This window comes from Pongo pygmaeus, chromosome 9 (assembly GCF_028885625.2).
Source record: "Pongo pygmaeus isolate AG05252 chromosome 9, NHGRI_mPonPyg2-v2.0_pri, whole genome shotgun sequence".
Lineage (NCBI taxonomy): Eukaryota > Metazoa > Chordata > Mammalia > Primates > Hominidae > Pongo > Pongo pygmaeus.
In genome coordinates, this window is record NC_072382.2 from 124,487,334 (window position 1) to 124,507,761 (window position 20,428).

The following is a 20,428-nucleotide window of genomic DNA, read 5'->3' on the forward strand; positions in this document are numbered from 1 at the left end:
ATAAAGGCAAGTGATTATGTTAAAGATAAAACAGTTCTTATCAGTTAGAGATGCATGCTAATGTCTGGGTTGTTTTAAAATACTCTAGGGTAAATAAATCTTTATGAGTATTTTGGAGTAAAATGATATAATACCTGGGATTTGCTTTAAAATGTTCTAGGCTGGGCACGGTGGCTCATGCCTGTAATCCTAACACTTTGGGAGGCCCAGGTAGGAGGATCGCTTGAGCCCAGGAGTTTGAAACCAGCCTGGCAACATAGCAAGACCCTATCTCTACACACACACAAAAAAAAACTTAAAAAGTTACCCAGGCAGTTAGCTTCGTACCTGAGGTCCCAGCTTCTTGGGAAGCTGAGCTGGGAGGATCGGTTGGGCATGGGAGTTCGAGGCTGCAGTGAGCCATGATCATGCCTGCACTCCAGACTGGGTGACAGAGTGAGACCCTATCTAAAAAAAAAAAAAGGCCAGGTGCGGTGGCTCACACCTGTAATCCTAGCACTTTGGAGGCCAAGGCAGGTGGATCACTTGAAGTCAGGAGTTCAAGACCAGCCTGGCCAACATGGCAAAACTCCATCTCTACTGAAAATACAAAAATTAGTTGGGCATGATGGTGTGCGTCTGTAATCCCAGCTACCTGGGAAGCTGAGGCAGAAGAATCGCCTGAACCCAGGAGGTGGAGGTTGCAGTGAGCCGAGATGGCTTGGTGGCTGTGGAAGAAGTGGCTTCCACAGACATGACAGGGTGTGGGTGACATCACATGGGTCCTTGAACAATTGCACTCACGTGGGGGGGGGGGCGCGGTTCCCACCTTTCCATATGTCCCCTAAGAGACCCAAGGACTTGGCCGGGCACAGTGGCCAAGGTGAACTCCATGCCATCCTTGGTATTTTCCATTCATGTTGCCAGACCATCTCTGTTTCAGGTCAGCCTCCTCAGACACCCAGAGAGGCCTATCTTAAGCCAAACCCCCTCACAAAGGTGTAGGGCCAACACTGCACATTGCTGCACAACTGAGCTTGCCTTCTCAGCCCGCTGTAATGCAAATATTTGGATTCTTTTTTTTTTTTTTTTTTTAATTGAGGCAGAGTTTTGCTCTTGTTGCCCAGGCTGGAGTGCAATGGCACGATCTCGGCTCATCGCAACCTCTGCCTCCCAGGTTCAAGTGATTCTCCTGCCTCAGCCTCCCTAGTAGCTGGGATTACAGGCATGTGCCACCACGCCCGGCTAATTTTGTATTTTTAGTAGAGATGGGATTTCTCCATGTTGGTCAGACTGGTCTTGAACTCCCGACCTCAGGTGATCTGCCTGCCTCGGCCTCCCAAAGTGCTGGGATTACAGGCATGGGCCACCGCGCCTGGTCAATATTTGGATTCTTATTCACCTTCTGTCCTTGTCTTGCCACCTTTCCTTTCCCTCCTTGACAGTGGAACCTTCACTACTTCTACCCTCTAAACGTTCTGCCATGTCTGCAATCCCCATAGTCTCTACAGTGTGATTTTCCTATTACAGTGGCCCCTCCTTATCCTTGGGGATACTCAAGACCCCCAGTGGATGCCTGAAAGCGCAGATAGCACCAGACCCAATTGTGCCAATCGGATTGTTTCAGGTCATGTCTTCCACCCACAAATTTAACACTTTTTCCATCCTAACTAAGCAATTATCATGCACTATGACTATAACTTTTGCAGTTTGAGGTGTGGCAGCAAAACCAGCACAAATTTCTTCTTCCTTCTTCGCAATTTCACGGATGGAAGATGAATTCTTACTGTAGACCTCAGTGACTTTGGCATGCAATTTTTTTTCTTTCATTATTAAGTTGAGAACTTTCACCTTTTCACTTAAATGGAGAACTTTACATCTTCTCTTTTGGGATATCCAAATTGCCAGCCTCACTACTCTTGCATTTTGGGGCCATTATAAAGTAAAATAATAGTGATGTGGACATAAGCACTGTAATACTGGGACAGTTGGTCTGATAACCTAGACGGCTACTAAGTGACTAACAGGTGGAGAGTGCAAACAGTGTGGATTCACTACTGCATCCACAGTCTGTATCCAGACTAGACGAAGGGATGATTCATGTCCCTAGTGGAGTGGAGTTGGATGGCTCGGGATTTTATCATGCTACTCAGAACGTCGCACAATTGGAAACTTGTGAGTTGTTTATTTCTGCAATTTTTCACTTAATATTTTTGGACCACAGTTGACCACTGGTAACTGAACCCTTGGAAAGTGAAACCACAGATAAGGCAGGACTGCTCTACTAGTTTGTTTAAATGTTTACTGTCTTGTCGCATTCACTACTGAGGCTTTTGTACCCAGACATGCCCTAGCCTAGAGCACTCCATTCTGGTCTTCCCATGGCCACATTCTTTAGTACAGAGTGAAGACTTCTTAGTTCCAAGGAGATGTGCATACCCTGGAGCCTATGTGTCTCCCACCCCGATGACACACACACACACACCATGCTCTGGATATTAGGAACACAAATGACGAGGAACCTGCTTCCGGGATCTCTCCTCCATCTCCAGCTTCCTGAAGACAGACAGCCCTAGCCCTGAGGATGACAAAGGAGCTTCTGTTTGTGGGGGTGTGGACACAACTTTGACATCTTCTTGGGGTACCCATATGTATATATGTAAGGACCCTCCTGGTACCCCCACAGAAGCCAGGGTCTGAGCTAAAAGCAGATGGAAGCAGCCCACAGGAGAAGAGAACAAGGCCGGCTGGCTGCTGGCTCTTCCCAGGCTGCCATACCCTGGCACACAATGGCAAGAAGTCTGAGCCTCTAACCAGGTTGTTATGAAGGTATATTGGCCAAGGTTGGAGGCTAAGGCATATTTGTGAGTTGGTTCGCTTGATTTATTATTTGTAAACATTTAGACATTGGCGTATGTGGGCCTCTCTTTACACCCTTGCCCAGGCCTTGCACGTTGTAAGTCCCTATTTCCTAATGGAGACACAGGAATTTTGCTCTGGGCTGGACTTCATCTTGCCTTAAGGAAGGCTTGTGTTCTTCCATGGTATTTCCTGCAACTTGTAAAATACAACTTGTAAAGCCCTATTGTAGCCCCACGTATTTCCTGTGTTTATAATGGAGATGAAATCATGGTTTGTCTTTCCACCACCTATCTTTCCACCCCCAACAACCCTCAATTACATAAACTAACAAGCTAATTAAAAATAGCCTTAAAGTAAGGACACTTGTGTAAACCAACAACTTTATCAGAAAAGGTTTTCCCTGGAATTTCCCATCCTCATTCAAAGGGACAGGCAGTGTTCTGGATTCCAAGAAATAGATTCTGATCAATAGCTCCTCCTATTCAAATAGTGGCAGAATCTTACCTGCCTTCCTTCCCTCTGGTGGAATGTTATTATCTCTCTCAATGGATCATTAAAATTCCTGGCTTGTTATGATGTACCCATCACTATACCTACATAATATCAACCAGAAAGGTTTTGAAGGCCTTTTGGGATAGCAGAGCAAGGGTCTCCCCACCCAACTGGTCATATAATTGGCTTTTCTCTCTTTAAAGACTTGAAGCCTTGTGCTAAACAGAAAATGCCAAAAGTCTTTGGATATGGGGAGTCAAGTGTAGAGGTGGGGTGTTGGCTTCATACACAGCAGAAAATGTTTCCTTCCTTTGCTGTGGAAGACTAACCTTAGCAGCTTCCCACTCACTCCATCTCAAACCCAATTAAATTTTAATTCATATCATCACAAATACAAAATGCTTTCTTCAATCTCTATTATTTCTGGAGTTCCCTGGTGTCCAGTTTAATAAATTCTTCAGGGAAAGATGTCTGGCAGTGATTGGATGAAGGTATTGACTTTGGAAAGAGGAGTCTTAACATCAACAAGTATGTCAACGATAAGTCACTAGAAACAAATCCCAGCCATCCAGTTTGCTTGTTTATGTGGTTCAAGTGCCTCGCGTCAAAGTGTGGCCCAGATCCAAGTTTCACATCAGTGATTCCTGCCATTCAACATGTTTAGCTTTTGTTTCTTAATAGGTGTTGACAGACAATCTACTTCCCATAATCCTCCATTCGCAGCTGCCTTCATTGATGTATTCATTCCACACATGTGTTGAGTAGCCCTGGAATTTTTGCCTTACAGACACCCATGGATATGTCAACAGATTATTATTGTAATGATAAGAGTATATGATAATAGAGGTATGTATAGCACTGCATGAACTCAGAAGAAGTAATGTCTTGTCTTATTGAAGAACTAGAATATCTTAGAGGATGACAGTTGACTTGTATCTTGAATGATGCACAAGAGAATTTACAGCAGATTTGAGCAGTCAAAATTTAATGTCTTCTCTCTTTTTTTTTGTTTTGTTTTTGAGACAGAGTCTCACTGTCACCCAGGCTGGAGTGCAGTGGCATGATCTCAGCTCACTGTAACCTCTGTCTCCTGCGTCCAAGCAATTCTCATGCCTCAGCCTCTTTAGTAGCTGAGACTACAAGTGTGCACCACCACACCTCAATAATTTTTTGTGTTTTAAGTAAAGATGGGGTTTTGCCATCTTGGCGAGGCTGGTCTTGAACTCCTGACTTCTGGTGATCTGCCTGCCTCAGCCTCCAAAGTGCTGGGATTACAGGCTTGAGCCACGATGCCCAGCCGAAATCGAATGTCTCCTCTCTTAAGATTTGTACTTCAAAAGCTTTTGGTTTTCATGAGCACAGAAAAGGGGCTGGTAGCCTGGTGATCAACTGTGGGCCTTATCAACAGCTACAGTGAAGAGAGAGACATTGAAAAGAGCTTGACATGGCTGAGCCTGAGGAAAGGACTTGGCCTGAGCAGACGGGGATTCCCAAGGAGAAAGGAAGAGGCTCAAGGTCTGAAGCCACTGTGCTCTGACCCCATGTCTTTACTTGAATGGTGTTCATAGATTTACTAGTTGTTTGTGGCTTCCAATATACCACTGGGGTGGGAACTGGCTGTCCAGAAAAGCCATCTGGAAGGGGGACAGTTGTGAGCACCCTGTAATCTGGCTTAGCTGAACATCCTGAAGATGTGATGTGCTTCACAAGCAAGCCTCACTCCAACTGCCTTGGTTTACATCTTGAAATAAGTCCTCATCACTGGATGAGTATTTTAAGATGCAGCTTTCATCAAGATGGTTTCATTAAGGCAATTCCAGTAGAGTGAATAATCATTTTCCCCCCTCATCAGATGTGCTTAATCTTATAGAATTATGATGAGTTTAATCCTCACTTTTTAAACTGTATCTTAAAAAAAAAAAAAAAAAAGAAAAGAAAAAGAAAAAACCCTTAGAGAAATGATCCTGCATCTGTGTCAAAACGTTTCCCTCTGCATTTTCAGATCCGTCTTTTCTAGGTCACCATTGCTCTTTATGGCTTTCCTTATCACAGTTTTTTCTAACTTCCTGTTTCCTAGCAAACTTTATATAAACTCATTTTATTTTTACTTAAGCCATTCAGGAGTGAACTTTTCCCCTTTTTGGAGGCCAGTACTTTTTCTGCACCTTATTATTATTGTACACATGAGGGTCAGAGTTATTTCAAATGTTTTGACAACCTTCAATTATTTGCACTTAAGAGGTTGAGTAGAGAAGAAGAACTGCATAAATTCCAAGCAAAATGACATTAGAACAATCACATGGATAATACCCAATAGCATATATTTCTCGTTTGTTTATTTGCCCTTGGAATGTACTTAAAATAGTATTTTTAGCACACTAAACTGCTTCATTTGCAGTTCTTATACTAGATGGGCAATGAAATTTACAGTCCCCAACATGTGGGTAACAGAAAGCTAGTGTAATATAACTCTTTCCTAACAAGAACAGCTTGTCACAAAGACAGGGTAAATACACACTCTTCTAGTTAAGGAAAGAAATGCAATGCTAGATGAACAGGAAGGCCTGATCCACCAACCCGATTCACAAAGACCTAGACCTCATTCCTTTAGTTATTAAACATTTGTTGAGCACCTAATATGTGATAGAGATGAGAGATTCAAAGAAGAAAAAGACATTGCCCTGTCTTCTTTGGGTTCAGTAAAGGAATACACAGTGTGGGAAATGCCCAGAGAGATCTGAGAGTCCCTAGTAGCAACAACTAATTCCACCATATTTCACAGAGAAATATTTGATCTGGACATAGAAAAGCATGTAGAAGACCTCTATCTACTTGTCAAAGTGGGGAAGCCGAGTTCCAGGCAGAGGGCCCAGCATGTGCAAAGGTAAAGAAGAAAATGAGGTCGTGAGGGAGGGAGAGTTCAGAGTTGTGGGATGTAGGGAGCATGAGAGCGAAGTGGCAGCTTGAGCCTAGAGAGATAGATTTGGGCACCATCATGGAGCACCTTGGACACCATCTGAAAAGGATTTTACCTGTAGGTAACAGGGAGTCCCTGAAGGTTTAAGCAGAGGTAATATGGTTACATCTGAGCTCTAGAATAACTGATAGCAATGTGGATGGTGTATAAAATGGGAGAAAAGACAGGAAACCAGAGCAGACTTGCCAGGTAAGAGACAAAGATATTCTGGCCCAAAACAGTGGAGGTTCGGAAAGGGGAAAGGCAGTGCAGTTCAGCCTCATTTAGGATGCTTTGGTACCTGACAGAGAAAGATGGAGAAGTCAAGAATGCTTCCTAATTTCTTGTTATTTCAGCTTTGTGCCAGTTCTCCAAGTGCACAGATAAAAACATCTACTGCTAAAGTCCAACTCCCTCTGCTTCTCGGTGTACTTCCATTTCTTTTCAGAACTGTGTAACTCGTCCCTAGAGTTTTTTCGGACACAACCTCATTCTATATTCTGATGCTTTTAGGTCTGAGAACTACAAGTTCTCAGCATGGGCATCATGCTAGAAGTTAAGGCCTGCAGAAGGGAGACCTGGTTCTTTTCTCCAAGAAGGTCATAAGCTTATGGAGGAGAGAAACAGATAAAACTGTAAATACTAATACATGCAGAAAGAAAAAAAAAAGGGCTCGGGGAACACAGAGAGAAGGCTGGGAGAATTCAGGAGTTTATGTAGAAGGTGGGGCTTGAGCGAGGCTCTTCATTCTTACTGAGCATCTACCTGTACTACACTTAGCACTGAGAACAACAAGCTAACACACACACATGATGAGAAGGAAAACACACATCAAATAAGTAATTAACTACAAGCAGAATGCGTGCTGGGAAAGAAATGCAGGGTGTCATGAGAATGTGTAACTGGGAGATTTAAGGATCAGGAAGCCAGGCATGGTGGTTCACACCTGCAATCCCAGCTACTTGGGAGGCTGAGGAGAGAGGACCGCTTGAGCCCAGGAGTTTCAGTCCATCTTGGGCAACATAGTGAGACCGTCTCTCAAAATGAAATGAAATGGAATGAAATGAAGAAATGAAAGGAAATAAAGGATCAAGGAAAGCAACATAGAAGATTTAAGCTAAGACATGGGAGGTGTGCAGAGATATTACTGTAGGGAAGGGAAAGAATGTTTCTGAAGAAAGAATGCATGCCCACTGCTCAGCTGTGAGAAAATGTGGCACGTTCAAGGAACTGAAAGAATCTAATGTTGCTGGAAGAGGGTAGCCTAAAGTAAACCAGGGAAGGGCCAGAAAATAGAGCATGCAGGCAGCTTAGCCATGTTAAGGTTCTGGAACTTTACCCTAGAGGAAATAGGGAGCTACTGGGATGTTTTAAGAAGAAGAGTGTGTGATTATTATTGTATATTTGGAGAATAAATTGGAAAGGGCAAAACTGGAAGCAGGAGATTTGTTAAAGCTGCTGGAGTAGTCAAAGCGAGGGGTGATAGGGGCTTAACACAGAGAGAAAGCAAGGGATCAAAGAGAACCAGTGTCCAAGAAATTTAGGAGGCACACATGGACAGGACTTAATGATGGATTAGATAGGAGAGGTGAGAGAAAGAGAGAAGTCAAGGACGGATCTTAGGTTTCTAACTTGGGAAATTGCATGGATGCTGTGCCCTGAGCCAAGAGACTCCGGAGAGGAGCAAAATTGGTGGGGAAAAAAGCGAGTTCATTTTTTGAACACATGAGGTTTAGTGCAAGCAAGATATTCAAGTGGAGATTTCTAGTAAGGAAGAGGTCAGGACGCCAGAGGGTTGAGCAGGAGAAACTGGAGGGACCTGGAGACTAAGGACATCCTTAGCATGTAGAAGCTGGAGGTATGGCCCAGGGAATAGCTGAGATTACCTGGAGAGAATGAGTAGACTGTATGGAGAAAAACTGGAAAGATTCCTGAGGAATACTAGCAATTAAAGTGCCTGTAGAGAAGTCAAGAGTTTACAAAGGAAACTGAGAATAAGCCACTAGAGAAAAGGGCAAAAGACAAACCAAAGGGGCATAATCAGGAAAGTAAAAGTAGAGAACAAAGGGAGGGCTCGTAATGGGAAATGCTGTTGAGAGGTCAAGAGACAAAAATCCCATTGAATAGAGTGTGGTGACTCAGATTCTCACTGCTACTTACTAAGTGACCTTAGACCAGTTATTAATTTTACACTGAGCCTCATCCATAAGTTGGAACGATTGCATTGTATTTAGATTGGCATCTTAATACATGTTCAGTAAATCTTAGCTATTATTATTCAATGGCATGAATAACTATTAGGGACTTTGTTAGTGGGGAAGTGCCAAATTAGAGTGACTTTTAGCTGAAGAGGAAAGTGCAATTGAGCACTTGAGAGAGGTTGTTTAAATGCAAAGAAGCAGTTCCAGGGAGGAAGAGATGGAAGATAGTGGAGAAGACAGGCTTTCAGTGGAAATAAAGTAAAGCAACACAGAAGGACAGGCATGGCAAGAAGCCTGAGGCATGGGGTAACACAGCATGACAACAGATGTGGTCAAGTGCAATGGTCCGGAAGAGGCAGGAAGAGCTACGGTGGGAGTTGAGCCTGTAAAGAATGTTACATTCTTCCAGGCACAGTGGCTCACGCCTGTAATCCTACCACTTTGTGAGGCTGTGGTGGGCAGATCACCTGAGGTCAGGAGTTTGAGACCAGCCTGACCAACATGGAGAAACCCTGTCTCTACTGAAAATACAAAATTAGCTGGGCGTGGTGGTGCATGCCTGTAATCACAGCTACTTGGGAGGCTGAGGCAGAAGAATTAATTGAACCTGGGAGGAGGAGGTTGCGGTGAGCCGAGATCGCACCATTGCACTCCAGGCTGGGCAACAAGTGTGAAACTCTGTCTCAAAAAAAAAAAAAAGTTACATTTATGAATTTGAATATTTGAATTTTGCTTTGTGTGGATATAAGGGAGCCATGGACAATTTTACATGATTGGAGGGGTTTTGTTTTGTTCTGCTTTGTTTTGTTTTTGAGACAAGGTCCCACTCTGTTGCTCAGGCTGGAGTGTGGTGGCACGATCATGGCTTACTGCAGCCTCAAATTACAGGGCTCAAGGGATCCGCCTGCCTCAGCCTCTTGAGTAGCTGAGACTACAGCATGTGCCACCACACCCGGTTAATTTGTAAATTTTTTGTAGAGACAGGGTCTCACTACGATGCCCAGACTGAGGAGTGGAAAGTTTAACTCAACCTGTTTTAGAAAAATTATTCTAACAGTAGAGAGAAGTATGTATTATAGAGGAGGAAGATTTAGATAAGAGCTGTCCACAGTGTGTGGCTGGTGGAGGAATTTTAATAGAGAGCAAAAAAATCACTTGTAAGCATTTAACCTTGGCTAGGTCACTTAACCTCATCAAGACTCAGTTTCTCCACTAATAAAATGGGAATAATAAGATTTATCTCTGAGGTTCTTTTGGGCATTGCATTTTCTATCAAGTACCTACTATAGTGCTTGGCATACAGTATTCTTCTCACGCTCTATCCTCCTCCTGACGGCTCCATGCTCTTGGTGGGTATCCATGGTCGGGTATCGGAATGTTTTGCTCTCCTCTGATTTTCAGGAGACATAAATTTGCTTCCTAACTTTGCAATACTGAAGGAAAACAACAGTCTTCTGAAAAGTTTCCTTCCAAGTGCAGGGCTAAATTTTCATCTCTGCTCACTCTCTGATTTGACAAATTGACATAGCTCATTTGCTATGTACCAAATTGTCTTGATGCAAGAGTTTTTACATTTGGGGCTGGGCAGTGGTTCAAAAGTATCACTTTCCCATTAAGCTTTACGAGATTTACCTACAAAATGGGTAACACATCCTTCGGACAGATGGCACAACCCTGAAGCCATTGCCTAATTTCTTCTTCAGTGTTCTCCTTTTATCCTGTCTTCTATGATAGCTGATTTCCTTACATTCATGTCCACCCAGAAATAACTAGTTTCTGGAAAAGCTGTAATATGGATTGTATTTCTGTAAAGCCATATGTTCCATACGTCCTGACATCCTCGCAGATGCCATTTGATTCCATTTTGTCATATTCATTTAATAAATATTGAGTGTCTGCTTGGTGCCTGGCATCTGCAGTGCAAAGAGGAATAATATTCAGTTCTACACGCTGAAGGATCCCATATTTTGTGGCAAAGCAAGATCTAAAGACATAATTTAAGTAGACTGTGGATAGGTTAATTTGGAACTACTAACTGGCTATCATGTGGATGGGAATTGGGAGGTTACAAGAAACTTTCAGCAAATCTGGCATTTGAACTGCACCTTGAATTGTGAACTGAATCTTCCCAGGTAAAGAAAAGGGGATGGGCTTTCCTGACATGTTTCCTGATGAAAGAGCATGTACTTGAAAGGGAATGGCTGGCTCTATAAAGGGTGAACTGTGTGTTGTCCCAGGATTAGGATGCCAGCAGCTGTTTACTGAAAGCACAATATGTGTTGTGTGCATGGTGCTAAGTATTTGTTTTATTTCACTTGATGAAATATTCCCATTGTACATAGGATATCACTGATGCTTAGAGAGGTTGGATAACTTGCCCATAACAGAGTGATAAGCTATAATTTGAATATAAACCATCCTGTACACTCCTGAGTCTGTACTTGCAAGCCACCCTGCCATACCAGATGTGTGCAGGCCATCTGTGTACATGTGTGTGGGGCAAGTGGGCAAGCTGAAGGCAGAAAGGTCAATTGAGGCCAGCTTTGAGATACTGAACACCAAGATAGAGGTTGTTGTAGACAAACATCTCTGCATGTTCATTTTTTATAAAAATTCACTATATTACTTTTAAAGTGAAACAGAACCCACTATTTAGAGCATTTTTTAGCAAAAGTCCTGCTTTAGTGGGACATAATGTGTACATAAAATGGGGACTGAGGTTAATAATCTAACTAAAAACAAATCATTCTCAGGATTTTGATTCCTTCTTACTTCGGAGTGCATATTGACATATAAATGAATTCTGTCCTCAAGGTAAGCCCCAATTATGTAAAAGTATTTCCAGGTTATTCGCTCTTTTCACCTTAAAAATGACAAAGTTTATTTTTTATATAAAAATTGAGGAATTCAGAACTTAACCTCTCAGCTAGTTTGAGGACTAAAGCTGTGATGTGATTCAGATTTTATAAGATCTTCACAGAATAAAATATTCAATTTACTCTCAGTTCATAGAATATTTTCATGTTCGGCTCTTTTCCTTCATAATGAATTTTAAAAATTTTCAATTTGATCTTAAATGAGATGTATCCCTGAAGTGTTTCAAACAGCAGAAACAAACCCAAACCTACAAAGATGTAAATCAACAAAAATAGCACTCTTTGTGTGGCTGTTTACCAATAAATGAACATTCGGGTTCATGTTAGAACTCAGTGAATGAGCAAAACCAGAGGTTGTGTTTGCTTCATTTCAAGCCCCTCCCTTTAAGATCTAAGTCAGTTCACATAGTGGTCAATGAACATCCCACTCCACAGGAACTGCGTGAGTGATCGAATACTCCAAGCCTGAAATCCTCGTGGGTCTCCTGGTGGGAAGGCCGAGACATTTGCGTTACGAGGCCCCGTGATGCTTTGCTTGGGAGAGCACAGACCTGTAAGCAGCAAGGCATCCAGCTGCTCCTCTTCCCTCCCATAAGGCCCTCACGACAGCCAGGCCCCAGAAACATGAACTTTCTGAACTTGGGTGGCCAGGCTGCTTCAGAGCCTCTTCTGGAGTCAGCAACCCTCCTTTGCTCTTCCCCCCTCCCTCCCACGGGTTCTGCTTCCTGGACCCTTCTGCTGACCAAGGAAACCAGCCTTGAGCAATTCCTAAGTATTTCACTCAACCCCAAGCAGTCCAACCCCCCTAGGATGACTCCCCTCTCCTTTTGCCAGGTCTCTTCTGGAAACTGGGTCACTCCCACTACTCATGAGATGAGATTTAGCCTCTCTGGTCTGATGGTGAAGCAGAATCCTGAGAACCCCTCCCTATCTCCCCACAAAACTAGCTCAGCGGCAACAAAATCTGGAGTTGGACACAGTCCAAGGTCTTCTTAGGGATCCGCTTCCTCCAGGAAGTTTCTTCCTCACTTGTCAGTCAGCGAGACTGCGTTGGTCTTAGTCTCTGACCTCAGGGATTATTCAAGCCTGGAAGGGTCGAGAGAAGCTTTTTAGAAAAGGGTGGGACTTGGAGAAAAAGAGATTTGGACAGTATTGCAGACAGGAGAAGCAAACCAAGCCAAGAAGTGCAAGAAACCATCCCAAGTACAGGAGTCTCTCATTTCAGTCTTGAAGATCTCCAGGAAAGGAAATTCCAGGGCTTCCCCTGAGTCTAACCCATCCTTTTTCCTATGACCTCTGATGCTCCATTTTATGGGTCCCGGCTGTGAAATATGTAAAACCTAAAAGGAAGAGGGCCAGGAAAACGAGGCCATGGTCTGCTACAGAAGTGCTAGCCTGGCGGAAAAAGCCAGTCTGGGCTTGTTTTGCGGTCCACTCTTGTCTCCTTTCAGCCACACGTGTGACATCACTAGGCCTTCTCTTAGGCTAGTTTGGGAGGGCGGCCTGCCGACATCCCCACTCTCCCCTCCAGAACCCCCTTTGTCAGGAATATAGCTCAAAGGGTTCCCTCTCAGCTGCCTGGCATTGAGGCCATTTTCCTTTGCAAGGGCACTACTGTGGGAAAATGTTTTAAATCACTTTTCTCAGAGAAAGGGAAAAACTGAAGTTCCGGAGATGTCATTCACCCCCAGAAATGTCATACTATGACTTCCCCTTAACCTTTTTCTCTGTATGTTGTGGAAATCAGTTCCAAGCCACTCCAGCAATTCAAGTACGTAAATGGAGTGACCCCACCTCCTGAACACCGCCTGAGCTTGAGCCTGGCCGGCTAGAGTTTTTTCGTGAGCGTGTGTGTGTGTGTGTGTGTGTGAGTGTGTGTGTGTGTGTGGTGTGTAAGAGATGGGATAGAGTGAGTGCCTCCATGGCCCACCTGGCCCTGGGTGACCCCTCCCTGTGGCAGCTCTCTGTTTCTTCTCTCTTTAGTCTTCTCTCCTTTCAGCACCCTTGTTGCCATCAGTTTTTGCTCTGGCCGTTCCAAGGTACCTGAAGAGCCAGAGTGGGAGATAGGAGTTATGACAGTCTTGAAAATGGAAAGTTGGGATCAGAAAGTCTACTTCTAGGACCCTGGAACAAGTGACTTAATCTCTCTCTCTCTCTCTCCTCTCTCTGAGGCAGGGTCTTGCTATGTTGCCCAGGCTGGAGTGCACTGGCATGATCACAGCTCATTGCAACCTCCAACTCCAGGGCTCATGTGATCCTCCCACTCAGCCTCCCAAGTAGCTGGGACTACAGGCATGCACTACCATGCCTAGCTAATTTTTTTACTTCTTGTACAGTTGGGGGTCTCGCTATGTTGCTCAAGCTAGTCTCAAACTTCTGGGCTCAAGTGATCCTCCTGCTTCAGCTTCCAGAGTTTTGGGATTATAGGAATGAACCCATGCCTGGCTGACTGATTAAGTCCCATGCCTGGCTGACTTCATCTCTTGCCTTCAGCTTTCTCATCTGTAAAATGGGTATACTGTTAGCCTCATGAAGCTGTCTTGAGGATTGAAAGAGATGCTAATTATGAAAAAACTGTAAAACACAAAGTGCTGCAAGGATGTGAATATTTGAAAGCAGGTCCCTGGTCTCTTTCACTTTGGAATGGGGTTGGGGTAAGGCACAAAGCAGAATGTTTCCATTGCAAAGGAGCGTGATGGAGTAAGCGGCAGAGGGCCTGAGGGGCAAGGTGGCGTGGCAGGCACGAGTAAGTCTGGAAGGGCTCTTGGAAGAAGCAGTTTCCAAAGGAGAGGGCCCCATATTGGCAGACAGGAAGGTGCAGGGTGCTCCCTTCTTCCTCACAGAAAACCCCTGGCGAGGAAGAGGTGTGATTTAATCAGGGTGGCTGCATCAGACAGGCGTTCAGTACCTTCCCCACCAGAGCTGGTGCTGCTCAGGAGCTGAGCCAAGTCAGGGCCTCCCACAGCCCAGCTCTCCTGCCTGTGAGGGAGACCCAGGCGTCAGTGAGATGTCCCTTTTGAATCCAGCCCATGCACCTGGGCCCCTTTACAGCAGTTCTGACTTCACCAGCACCTCCCCTTCCCACGCAGGCTTCCTGTTTTGAAACCACCAATAGATGGAAAATGTGAGTACTGTCGCTTGAATGGCTCAGGCTGTGTGTGTGTCTGGGTGTGTGAGGTTCTGTGTGAGTTTGTGCTGTGTGAGCCTGTGTGCGCACATAAATGTGTACGTGCAAATGTAAATTTGAGTGTGATAGTGTAGGTGTGACTATATGAGCATGCGTTTGTGCATGTGGGTGAGCGTGTGACTGAGTGGTTGAGTGAGTACATGGACACGTGTTGTGTGCATTTGAGCATGTGTATCGGTGTGTGGCTGTGTGAGTGCCTGTATAAGTATATGATCATGTGTGTGTTACTGTGTGTGTTGCATGAGCATGTGTGCCTATCTATGAGCTCGTGTTGTGACTGTGATCATGTGATCATGTCTGTTTAAGAGTGCCTGTGTGGGTGTGTGACTATGTGTGACTGTGTGTGAGGGTGTTTGTGTGCATGTGTTCTATAAGAGTGACCATGTGTGTGACAATGCAAGTGTATGATCAGATGTGTGTCACTGTGAGTGTGTGTTGTGGGTGTGATCACATGTGCAACTGTGTGTGTGACCTGATGTGAGTGTTTTGTGTGTGATTGTGTCAGTGTGTGAGTGATCACATGTGTGCTGTATGAGTGATCATGTGTGTGACTGATCGTGTGTGATTACATATGTGTGTGGCCAGGGGAGAATGTGTGTTGAGTGTGATCACATGTGTGACTCTGTGTGTGTGTGTGTACTTGGGCACATGAGTGTGCCGCACAGCCGGGGAAAGGGCAGCTGAGGCAGAGGACTTTCCTTGCAGGGGACCAGTCTGGTCTGGGGTCTGGGGAGAGGGTGTTGAGGAGCGGTGGTCCTCCCAGGGAACCTGTCTGCCTGAGTGGCAAGAGCGAGGAGCAGGGTAACACTGGCATCTGCAAGCACGTCCTGGAAGCTGCCTGAGGCCTTCCATCCACACTGAAAGACTCACCTCTCAGCTTGTATCTTTTTTTTCCCTCAAGCTTTAAAACAAATAATTTCTTACCACTCCAAAAATGCCTTCCTGAAAAACTGGATCACGTAACAAACAGATCAGACTGTCAGCCTTCCTAGCTGGATGGGCAGGCAACACGTCTAGTCCATTTTCCTATTCCCAGTAGCTAGCACCGTTCCTGGTAGCTGGCAGGGGTCAGTGCATTCGTTCAGCAAGTATTTATGGGGTGCTTACCATGTGGCAACACAGATCATAACAAAGTCTCTGATCTCAGGGAGTGTACAGCACTGGGGGGCATGATCACAGTCCCATGAATACATAGGCACATGTGACAGGTGCTGGAAATCTTGGATGAAAGAATGGATTCCGTTTCTAGCTCTTTCCATAGCTTTGTAGAAGAGACTCTGGCTTTTTCTGGCTATTGGAAGAGGCAAGGCCATAATCAATATGCCTTTCTTCCTTTACAAAGATATTATTGACCCACAGGCTTTGAAAACAAAAATTTTCCCCTAGTGAGAAAATATAAATGGATAAGCTTTGTCTCCCCTGCCATGCCCTCTCTCACTCCCGTGACCACCTTGTGATTTCTTGGGTCCCTTCCCCTGTTGCACCCGCTGTTCCGTCGCGCTTGTCTGGGTAGCAAAATCCCACGTATCTATCAAGGCCCAGCTCAAATCCTGTCCCTTCTGGGGCAGAGTTCATCTCCCGCTAGTTGACCCACCTGCATGCTTTAAATGACTGGGGGAGCGCGTATATCACAGCATTACGATTATTTGCTCTGTGTTTGTTTTCTGTCTCAGCGGAGCTCCTTGAGGCCAGAGACTGTTTTGTCTATCACTGAAGTTCTCAGAGCCTGGCACAGGACCTCGTCCTTCTTAGATGTTCAACATGTGCGGGATGGATGAACGGATGGGTGGGCGGGCAGACGGATGGTTAGATGAAGGCTCCGTGCCCGCCCTTGTGTCATGAAAGATATACACTACAAAGATGGCAGCCTAGCACTGAGCTAAGGCCCAGGGACCATGCAAAGGATAGTGTTTCAACAGTGGCTGGCATTGAGTAGGGCAGCTTTTACATTTTTATAAATAACCTGAAAAAGGAAGTTCAGACTGAAACTCACACGTCTATGGGTGACACAGAGCTCTTTCGGTAGGGAGGTTCCATGCCAAAAGGGTAGAGGAGGGGAGGATCCCCTAAGATATGAGTGGGCGGACAAGTGGAAGGTTGCTTCAGCATGAACAAACTTAAACCACTGTATTGATGCGGAAGTTATCTGAGGTATAAGACGGTGCCTCTGGGTGATTAAGTTTGACAAGAAAGCGTCACTTTACTCAATCAATAAATTAAACACCTACTATGTGCTGGGCTTTGTGCTCAGGCCTTTACCTCCTACCCTTGAAGACCTCAGAGTCTAATGGAGAAGAATGCTTCCAATATAGTGGGAAAAATAGACATAGAAGGAAATGATCAGAGATAAGACTGGAAGGGCTAATAGAAGAATGGTAGAGAGTGCGGTGAGACTTGCGAAGAGAGCTGCTCTGCTATCTGTGGTGGGGAAGTCTGGAGGATTTATTCATTCTGTACTTATTTCATGAATATTTCAGGTCATTTACCATGTGCTCAATTTTGAAAGCACCAAGTTAAACAGATATGGAGTCTTATCTCCAAAGAGCTTACAGTCCATTGGGAGTGATGGATAGGTAAAGTGTGGGAGGGGCCGTGAGGGGGGATTTGTGATTCAGAAAGGATTTCGCTGAATGGTGAAATCTTGACCTAAAGTCATCCTTTAAATTCATTAGGCAGAAAAGGGGGAATGTGGACAATCCCAGCAGAAAAAGCAAAGTGGGCAAAGGTTCAACAGAGAGAACACCAGGATGTGTTTTGGAAACTGCCGAGGCTCCTGGCTGAAGCAGAGGCTGTGGGGTGGGTGTGGCCACAGGAGAGGCAGCTGGGCTGACAGGGGCCAGCACAGGCATGGCCGAGGGTATGGGGTCTGCAGGATTTTAAGCGGGACAGTGATGTGATCTAGATTAGTAGTTAAGAAAGATTATTCTAGTCTTGGTGGAGGGTGGACTATAAATTGGAGAATGAAAGGGAGAGTGAAACCAGCAGCCAACAGGACCCCTAAAATCGTCTTAGCAAGAGCTTATGCACTGAGAACAGAACGAATTAATAGACCCAGAACCAGTGGAGTGGAATTGTCCTGATGACACCAGCCAAGGAGTTTGGAGAAATGTCATTCTCTCACTGTGCATGTAAGGCACCCTGTGGGGACAGTGCTGAGCTTAGGACCTAGAGGCAGCATCGGATAGGAGGGGAGAAAAATACACCAGCGTCCTGGGGAGTGTGGGCTGGGCCATGGCTCTGTGTCCTTAGAGAGTTATCAGACTTGTCTGAGCCCCCGTTGGGAATGCTGTGAGAAAGAAGCGGGATAACATATTATAAACAATAGCATCTGCAGCTGGACTAATGTGGGGTGGTTTGGGTTCCTGTACATTTGGAGACAGAGTCAAAGCTGGGGAACGTCTTTAAGCTTCTGAAAGCTTTCTTTACAGAGACGCAATGAAAATATTAAAGCTGTTCTATCTGGAGAGTACAAAGGGAGGATGCCAAAGTTTAAGTAAGCTTCCTAGCACAGGCATGGAGAGGAAGTCTAGTCAAACTGCCTGGGTTCAAATCCTGCCTCTGCGACCTAAGATCCATATATTCCCTTGAGTAAGCTATTTAACCTTTCAGAGCCTCTGTTTCCTCATTTGTGTAACAGGGATAATAATGAGCTGACTGTTGTGAGGGTTAAATGATACAATGCAGGTAAAGAGCATAGTACATACACCACGTGACACATGATAAGCTCGTAAGTAGCAGCAGCTATGAAATCATTAACTGGGACAAAGGTCTGCACACTCAGTCCCCCAATCCTGCAAAAGGAGAGCAAGAATACCTCCCTTGTGTTGGAAGAAACACATTGTGGCAAATAAGAAAAGGTGGAGCGACTTCACGTAGTGGTTTAAAACAGACGAAATCCATCATTCCAAAAAAATCGGTGTGGACAACTTCAGACCGTCATTCTGCCTTTCAGCTGTAGGTGGGAGTTGAGTAGCAGCTGCCGCCTTTCTTTCATTGTTTTAACTTTTTGGAAATTATCAACATTCACAAAAGCAGAGAGGATAGTGGAATGAACCCCCATGTATCTTCATCCAGATTCAGTAACGATCAACATACCTCCAGTCTGGTTTCATCCCAGCTGCCTCTATAGACGGGCACGCGCCATCCCGGCTCCCTGTGCACACGGAGAATTCTCTTCCTCACTTGCTTTTCCCTCAGTGGAAATGGAAAACAGCCTGCTGTTAAATGTCATTTAATCTCAGTTTAGCTTCCTTTACATTGAGCTAAATAATTTACGTTTATGCAATTTATTATCACAAAGCATTTCTTGACGTTTTCATCTTCTCCTTGATTCTTTGAATACTTCCATTTCCTCCCCGCCCACAGAAGATTGTGAACCCAGAACAAGACACAAGAGCTCTGTGAGTGTCCATCCAAGGGTCGCAGTGACGTGAGGCTAAATGCAAGGCCTGCTTCCCACCCAACTCTAAGCGCCTGCCAACCCCAAACCGTGTCACAGTCCCTGGGTCTCTTGCACACGCTTGTGCTTAATACTGATTTGCCACTTAACAAGTCCCTTGGATGTCAGCAAAGAGTGAGTACACGGAAGGAAAGAGAGCCCTCGTTTTTTCCTTTTTTTTTAAATTAATTTTTATTTTTTAAAGAACACATCACCTCTGCCAGAACCCTCAACTTTGGCTACGCCTACATGGAGAATGTTTTCATGGCCAAGACAGTCCACGACAGCTGTGTGTTCTCCTGGACCTGGAGAGGTCCCAGCACACTGTGTGCCCCATACTACACATAGCAGTATGTGCATCATCGCTGTGAGAGGAAGAGCCTCCTGCTGACACATCGAAAGTACTCAGATCGGATCCCTTGTGGCTTTGGCTGTCATCAGAAGCCCTCCCCTGAGATACAGCTGAATCATGTACTGCATGTCTTTAGTTGGTGTCTAATTTGTGGGGCTGGCAGCCTGGAATGTAGTTACTGCAAATGATACTAATCTCTGAGCTGCATTCCTGAGCGAAACTGCTTCTATGGATGCTATAATTAGCACAGACTTATTATGCATTTACTATATGCAAAGCATTTCATGTATTAGCAACGCTTGCCTTAAACCTAGAAAACAATCACAATTGTTTGCATTTGCATTGTGCTTTGCATCTTACCTCTGTAATATTAACAAAGAAGGCTTATTGGGTGCCAACTGTGCACCAGGCATTGAGTCTGTAAAAACCTCCAAACAACCCTCTCTGTATTGTTCCATTCTCTATCGTCAGAAGCTGAGGGTTAGCTCTATTTAGTGAATTGCCCAAGGGCCTCACAACTAGTGAACAATGGAACATAATTCAAATCCAGGACTGTGCATCAGTCCATGGGTCTGACCACTGCACCACACTGTCTTCTAACTCTAACAGAGTAATCGCTATTTGAGAGGTAATCATTCTTTATTTTATTTTATTTAAGACAGAGTCTCGCTCTGTCCCCCAGGCTGGAATGCAGTAGCGCTTTCTCGGCTCGCTGCAACCTCCGCCTTCTGGGCGCAAGCTATTCTCGTGCCTCAGCTTCCCAAATAGCTGGGATTACAGGCACGCATCACCACATCTGGCTAATTTTTATATTTTTAGTAGAGATGGGTTTTTGCCATCTTGGCCAGGCTGGTCTCAAACTCCTGGCCTCAAGTGATACGCCAGCTTTGGCCTCCCAAACTGCTGGGATTACAGATGTGAGCCACTGCTCCTGGCCAAGGTAATCATTCTTAAACCACTTTTATAGATGAAATACCAATGCCCAAAGAGATTTTCTTCAAATCCTGCTGATAAATAGCAGAGCCAAGGCTCAAAGTCAGATCCTGTGACCCCATATTCAGTGTTTCTCAGTGCAACACCTGTTC

General features: G+C 44.8%; 1 protein-coding gene across 1 annotated transcript in view; it reads left to right on the forward strand.

Annotated features, from left to right (window-relative positions):
• Window positions 1-20,428, forward strand: part of UBASH3B (ubiquitin associated and SH3 domain containing B) — a 156,361-nt gene that overhangs the window by 74,365 nt on the left and 61,568 nt on the right. The window lies entirely within an intron of this gene.